Source organism: Microtus ochrogaster, chromosome 5, assembly GCF_000317375.1.
Source record: "Microtus ochrogaster isolate Prairie Vole_2 chromosome 5, MicOch1.0, whole genome shotgun sequence".
NCBI classification, from domain to species: domain Eukaryota; kingdom Metazoa; phylum Chordata; class Mammalia; order Rodentia; family Cricetidae; genus Microtus; species Microtus ochrogaster.
In genome coordinates, this window is record NC_022012.1 from 91,192,717 (window position 1) to 91,200,528 (window position 7,812).

Consider the following 7,812-nt stretch of genomic DNA (forward strand, 5'->3'; position numbering starts at 1 on the left):
ACTGGACTGCGGTGGGAGGAGGCCGTGGGGGTGGGTCCACGGCCCCGCCCCGCCCCCCGAGCCCGCCAACCGGCGCTTCTCCCCGCCCCTCCAGGGGACCGGGAAAGGACGCAAAGCGGGGGGCCGGGAAGCCTGGCCAAGCCTGGCCGGAGCTCTAGCCAGCTGGGTGCGCCCGGGCCAGAAATAGTCAGATTCCTCCTGCTTCCTCCACCGCCGCCACCCACAGGCCCTGTCATTACGGCGGGCTGCCGGCCCCACGCCCTGCCTGTGGGCGCCTCGCCTCTCTGGGGTTGTGGGTGATGCGGGAAAGAATCAGAACCCGGTCTTAGCGGGGACAAGAATCACTGCTTAAGCAGCATTCTGGCCGGGCAGTCCGGGTTGTCTTCTGAGAAATGGGTGCATGCACGGTCACATTGCGAGGTTTAGGGAGCGTAATATCTAAATTTTTGTCAGGAGAGGCTCCCCTCCCTTTCTCTGGGAGACTTCTCACTTCTGGAGGGTTGGAGGGCAGGGGAGGGGGGAGGGCGTGCGGGTTGTTAAGGCAGGGGTGATAGCAAGCAGGTGTTGGCCTCTCAGTGAGGCTGCCATGAGGCTGCCTGGATAAGGGTGCTCTAGTGAACTCCACCCCTGATGGTGAAGGCAGTTAGAGTCTGGCAGGAGTTAGCATGGCTCACCTCAGCCCCTTCTCTTCTGGCTCTACCAGGCCTCTGTGGCTTCGGCCATGACATGTAAAACAGCTGGAAGGGTGAGATTGGGCCTTAGTGAGCCAGGTACCTGATGTTCGTGTACCCCCAACACACAGTGTGTGTGTGTGTGTGTGGGGGGGGATCTTTGTTTGGCACTCAGCCTGCGTCCTGATGCCCTAGGAAGGCCTCCCGTGTTTCCTTTCCACGAACTGGGGTGATCAAAACTCCACTGTAGACAGAGCCTGGGAGGGGAAAGATGAGAAACTCCCTCCTCTGCTCTCCTTCCTCTCCAAAGTCCTCTCCCGATTCTTGAGCCTCAGAACCTCCCACCTAGATCACCTATCCTGCCTGGGGGCCTGCCAGATACTCTCATCAGTGAGTCAGGACTCCACAATCCAGCTCCTCTCCCAGACCTGAGACGAAGATTCCTGACACCAGCAGTTGGCGTGGCTTCGTCTCAAGCGTCACCGCTCCTTTTTGTCATCCGTGTCTCCATTCCTGGGCTCCGAGCCAGGCCATCATCCAGCACTAGGGCCTCTCCCTCTACCACAAATGACCGTGGTGGGGTTTACAGAAGGGTCACCCTCTGCGTACTACAGACTCACTTGAAACAGGCCCTTTTCTGGCTTCTGTTGCACACGTAGGCACTAATGTCCCCTCCCTGGCCTGGGGTTGCCAGACAGAAAGGGCATGCTGACTCAAAGCTAGCCCAAGCAGCCAGGTTCCGCCAGAAACGAGGTATGCCACACCCTGCTCCAAGTACTGACCTGTAGGATGGTACTCTCCGCCTCTGGACCTTCCCCCTCCTTTCTCTCTTCCTCTCTTATTGGGTGGGAGGCCCTCCTTCTGTTCTTTGCAACTAGTATGAAAGTATTGTCCACCTGGCAGGGGAAGGCTTGGACATGTAAGGCCCAGCAAAAGATTTTGTACTAAAGGGCTGGACTGTGCCTCTCTCTACCCTCAACTTCCAGGGGCAGCTGTGTGGGCCTTGTCCTGGCTGGGTGTCTCACTTACCCTACTCAGAACCTTCGCAAAACCTCCCGGGACCCTGGTGACTCACAGGGTGCAGTGGCAGACTTTCTCTGGAGCATAGAGCTTCTGAGACCTGTTCTGTCTGGGCAGAGTTCCAGGCTTCGTCCAACCCCTAAACCCTGGCTGTCCCAGTGTCAAGAGTCTGTGCAAAGGTGGGTGTGGGGGAGGGGCTTCTGAGGTGACTGTGCAGGGTGTGCAGGGGAAAGAGGTCCAGGATTGGAGCCGGCACTGTCAGGAGTCTGTGAGCCCCCACACCACGCCTCACTCAGAAGGTGGGGCATGCACACATGTGCATTTTATCAGCACAAGAATGCTAAATTTCAGGATGGTCAGGCTCCAGGGCTGGCCTTGCTCAGCTCCACTTTTCCCCATGAAACTCAAACCAAGACTAGCCTGGGTGGGTGAGGCCAATGAGGTTTATTCAGTCTCCTCCCAAGTTCATAACCCAAGTCCCCGAGCATCAGGGTGAAGGGTTCTTCAAATCTCGGCTCTGCGGTTCCCTGATGTGAGGATCTGAGCAAGTCTCTTTGCCTCTCTACAGCTGGGGGTGACCATGGGTTCCGGGATAAACAGAAGCAAGAGAAGTCGAGCCAGTGGCACCAATGCTTGCCGCCAAAGCACCTGAGCTAGAATTCTCTATATGAGCCACGGTCATTCTCTACATGGCCCTCTCTAACGTGTGCTGCTGGTCACAGAGGCTCTTGGTCTAAGAGCGCTCTCCTGCTGTCTGTGAAAGCAGGAGCTTCACCTGGGTTCCATGCAGAAGGTCCCCAACCAGGTCCAACCGCATCAATAAGAAACGGGAAGGTCACCTGTCCAAGGAGGTAGTGATGGCAAGGAAGAGTCTTCAGACCATACTGGGCTGACATCAGTCAGGGATGCAGGGATCTAGATGCCAGTGTGGGCCACAAGGTTGCCATCCTCCCAGTAACCACAGGACAGTACAGGGTTCTTGGGGTTTCTTTTTTCTGAGACAGGGTTTCTCTGTATAACCCTGACTGTCCTCTGCAGCCCATGCTGACCTCAAACTCACAGAAATCCACCTGCCTCTGCTTCCATGTGCTGGGATAAAAGGGGTGCACCCCCATGCTCGGCCATTGAGGGTTTCTTTTCTGTGATTGTATTTATTAGCAGTCATAGGAAATGGAACTGAGCAGAGTTTAATGTGGACACTCACTGCTCACATCCCCCCTCGCCAGTCACAAGGAGGTGGGACGCTTCATAGGTATTGGGGAGAGTGTCCTGTAGCTATCTCCTCTAAACTGAGAAATTCCCTATTGGAAGGAGAGGGAGGGCCTGAGGACTCAAGAAGCTAAGGAAACTTGCAAGGCTCAGGAAGTTACAATCTGCAAGGCCTCTTTGAGGCTTCCCTAATCAGGAAACAGACCTGTGGATGGAGACGAGGCTCCGGTGGAGCTGCCTGCATGTTCTTCAGGGTTTTTTAAGGGTGACTCTTTATACATCCTCATCCAAGCTAGGGTGGGTTTTACAGTGACCCCATCGCCTCTGACTCACCTGTGCATCTCTGTGTTACCACACTAGTCCTGAGTGGAGTCATTTCTTTCTTTCTTTCTTTCTTTCTTTCTTTCTTTCTTTCTTTCTTTCTTTCTTTCCCTTTTTCCTTTTCCTTTTCCTTGTTTTTTTTAGGTAAGATTTTTTTTTAATGTGCATCAGTGTTTTTCCTGCACATATGTCTGTGTGAGGGTGTCACATCTTGGAGTTATGAACAGTTGTGAGCTGCCATGTGGGTGCTGGGAAGTGAACTAGGGTCCAGTGCTTTCAATGGCTGAGCCATCTCTCCAGTCCCTGGAATCATTTCTTTAGTCTGCCATGGGTGCCCTATCTGAGGTGACTAGAAGGTTGGTAGGGTCTCCCCAGAAAAATGTCACATGGCAGGGAGACACAGTCCACCTGAGCTGAAGAGAAGAATGTCCAATCTGAAGAAGGCACTGGAACCCCTGTCTGAAAACTGTTCTACTTGGCTTTGCCAATAAATATTTCTTTAAGAGATTCCTGCCATCAATCATGCATGTGGGGGTGAAAGGTGCCCCAGCCTGTCCATAGCAGGGCTCTCTATAAGGGAAACGGGACAGAAGTCCAGCAAGTTTCCAAACACAGAGAGAAGGCTTGGAGACATGACAGAAGGTGCTGGAGAGACAGCTTGCTGTCTGAAAGGTTGAGAGCATGTGGTCCTCCTTTGGAGGACCTGGGTTCAGTTCCCAGAACCCACCTCAGGTAGCTCACAATGACCTATGACTGTAGGATAATCCAAAGTCCTCTTCTGGCCTCTGCAGGCGTCTGCATAAACACAGCTCATGCAGACATTCACACACGACACATAAATAAAAATAACTGGTTTAAGTAGAGCCAACAGGATTGAGGGAGGGAGCTGTAAGGGAAACTGAGGACTCAAGGATGAGCGCAGGGCTTTGGGCAGGGATCTGGAAGACAGATCTGCCTTTAGCATTTGGTTTGGATACCTTGGAGGCTTTCAGACTTTCAAGATAGGATGCCCAGTACGAGGCAGTTCAGCGGGGAGCTGTGGGGCTCATGATGAAAATCAAGATATGAGAAAGCTCAGCCATTATTTGTACAAACACGAGGACACAAGTTAAGACCCCAGGACCCTTGTAAAAAGGCCACATGTGGTAGCACATGATTGTAATCCAGTGCTGAGGAGGCAGAGATGGGGCTCACTGCAAGGCAGCCTAGCCTGCTTGGAGAGCTCAGGCCAATGAGAGACCCTGTCTCAAGAAACACTGTGATCTCAGGCCAACGAGAGACCCTGTCTCAAGAAACACTGTCTTCTCAGGATGGCAGTGCATACCTTAAACCCAGCACTCAAGAGGCAGGGGCAGGGCAACTCATGAGATTGAGGCCAATATGGTCTACATGATGAGTTCCAGGTCTGCCAGGGCTGCATAGTAAGACACGATGATGTGGGATGCCCTTCTGTGAATATGTTTTATTACCATTGGTTAATAAAGAAGCTGATTTGACCAATAGCCAGGCAGAGTAGAGTCAGGTAAGAAATCCAAGCAAAGATAAAGGGAAAAAAAAGGTGGAGTCTGGGAGATGCCAGAAGCTGCCAGAGAAGCAAGATGTGAGGTAACAAGCCACGAGCTTCGTGGTAAAATATAAAATAATAGAAATGGATTAATTTAACTTGTAAGAGTTAGTTAATAATAATCTTGAGCTAATAGGCCAAACAGTTTGCAATTAATACTAAGCCTCAGAGTGGTTATTTGGGAACTGTTGGGTGGGAGAGAAACCTCTAGCTACAACACGATCTCCAACAAGCACACACATAAACAACAAGAAAACATGATAAATGACTCCTGAGGAACAAAAGCTGAACCTGACCTCTGGCCTCGACATACACGCATACACCTGCACACACAAACACGGTAAGCAAAAAAATACCCAGAAGCATTCACATAGTGCTGGTGGGTGTCTACTGTGACAAGCCATGTGCTAGAATGGACATGCTTTGGCGGAGGAATTCTAGCACGGTATCACACATAACTATCAGACAGTGGACAAAGTATGTACAAACATGGGCAAGGTTCCTCAGGATGACAGTGTTTACAGTGAAGCCAAAACCAAAACCAAACAAACAAACAAACAAAACAGGTCCTGTAACTTGCTATAGAGTAAATGAAGAAAGGGCATTAACACATAGCATAGTATTTTGTTTTTTAAATAATAAAAAGTTACTTTACAGATAGATATCAGTGTTTGTATAAGCAGGAAAAAATAGCTATAGCAATATGGTAATATCATAATCATGTAGAGAAAAGGGACTGACGATACTTTCACTAAGTTATTAATTTATCCTTGGTCCTGGGGATCGAACCAAGGCTCGGTGAATGTCGGGCAAACCCTCTCCCACTGAACTGCATCCCCAGCATCATCATGGTTATTTTGAGACAGCATCTTGCTAGGTTGCCGGGGCTGACCTTGAGCTCTCCCTGAAGCCTAAGCAGACACCGAATTTGCAATCCTCCTGCTTCAGTTTCCTAAGTAGCTGGGATGTCAGGCCTACGCCACCAGGCCCAGCATTTTCTTTTCTCTGTACAGTTTGAGGTTTTGTTTTTGTGAATCATGATAATAGAGAATATTTGAGATATGAAAGTTAAAAAAATAATAAAAGAAGGTGTGCGAAACCAGACAAACAAGCTGCAGGCTACAGAAGAGACCACTGAGATGGACAGACGAGCTCACCGGGAATTCCCTTTGTGCCCTTGGGGTGGTGACGGGACTCTTTCAGAAACTGAACAGTTACTGACTGCTCTGCACTGCAGGGTCAGGAGTGGGTGCAGTTCAGCCAGGCACTGAAACCCGAGAATAGAGGCAGGAGGCTGAAGAGGGGTGAAGAGGGGGAAAGGAAAGCCAGGGAGCCAGAGTGGCAGACAGGGAGCCGGTGGTAGAGCCATGTTAGGACTGCAATGACCTTTGCCAACAGAGGGACTGGACGTGGTGAGAGACACTGTCTCGGACAGGTCAGCTGAGCAGACTGCAGTAAGACGGGGCGTGCAAAGCAAAGAGGTGGGGAGTATTTCTGTGACAGGCTGAGACTCCCTGTGACCTTCTCTGAGGAAATCTGGATGGAGAGTGGAGAAACAAAATAATGGTAAAAATCAAGTGTCCTGCCTTCCTGTAAATCACGGGAGGACACCGGGAGCCTCCACAGCGGAGCAGTTGCTAAGGACAGGGACGCCGTTCTGGAGAAACCCTCCCTTTGCAGCAGGGATGCACACTCGGGCCATGCACACCCTGCTACCATTCTGCAACTCTCCCATGCAAAGCACTAACCTGCACCTTGGGGAACCTGAAAATTGGACAGATGGCCTATTTGCCCATGTTCCTCCCACGTGCAAGCTGCCCTTACCACACATACCAGTCAGCACTAGAGCAGGGAGCTCAAGGGACCTTCCGTGGTCCTGGAAACGCGCTTGGGATATCTGGGCAAATGCTTCCAGGGTTGCAGGTGCCTGGAGGGCAGGCATGGGCATTTCGTCCGCCTGGATGAGCTCTTTACCTGTAGGAAACAGTGTAGAAGGAAGAGACCAGAGCCTGGGCCTTTCAAACACACCCCTTGACACACACGCTCTGCTTGACCTACTGTCTGGATCGAAAGGTCCCTTAAAGAACAGATGGGGAGTCACCCAAGGGTGGCGGAAATGTCTCAGCTCTGTGGGCGAACATCCTGGGACTCAACTCAGGAAGTGGGTTTGGGGTTGTAAAGCAAGCGCATTCGTACCTGAATAGAAAGTGATTGTTTCGGCACCTGTGTTAGGCAAGGGTATCTGGAGGTACAGCACCACCAGCATAGGGTCCATACATACATGCAGGCAAAACACCCATACACATAAAATACATGATAATCTTTTTTTAAAAAATTTTTTGAGAGAGGGTCTCACTACGCAGTCTTGCCTGCCATGGAACTTGCTATGTAGGTCAGGTTGGCTTCAAACGCGGAGATCTGCCCACCTCTGCCTCGAGCGCTGGGATTAAGGGCATGGGCCATCACGCCCAGCTAGATGTCACGCCATGTAATGGCTGGGGTTCTCCAGAGGAATAGCATCAACAGAATAAGCACAAATTACAAAGGAGGTTACGAGACTGGCTCACACACAGTGGCCGTCTGTGCCTGGTAGCAGCCCTAGCCTGGCAGTGAAGAACTGGAGGGTTCTTGGAAAGCCGCAAAGCAGGTCTCTATAGTAACTTCCAAGATGGCCTGATTCTAAACACAAGCAAAAACAATCAATTGTTTTTTAAGAACCAATATGTGTGAAGAACTTCTGAGCAAATAAAAGAACGGATGGAGGCACTTAGTAAGGAAGAAGTCTTTGCAGTCAGACCGGACGAATCCCTTTGTTCTTTAAACTTCATAATATGCTCACCTTAAGAAGGGCCATGCTGGCTGGGACTGAAGAGATGGCCCAGCCTTTAAGAGTGCATATAGTGCTCTGGCAGAGGACCAGAGTTTAGTTCTCAGAACCCATTCAGGGGTCTGATAATTGCCTATCACCTACTGGAGATCTAACTCTTCTGGCCTCCACGGGCGAGAGAGAGAGAGAGAGAGAGAGAG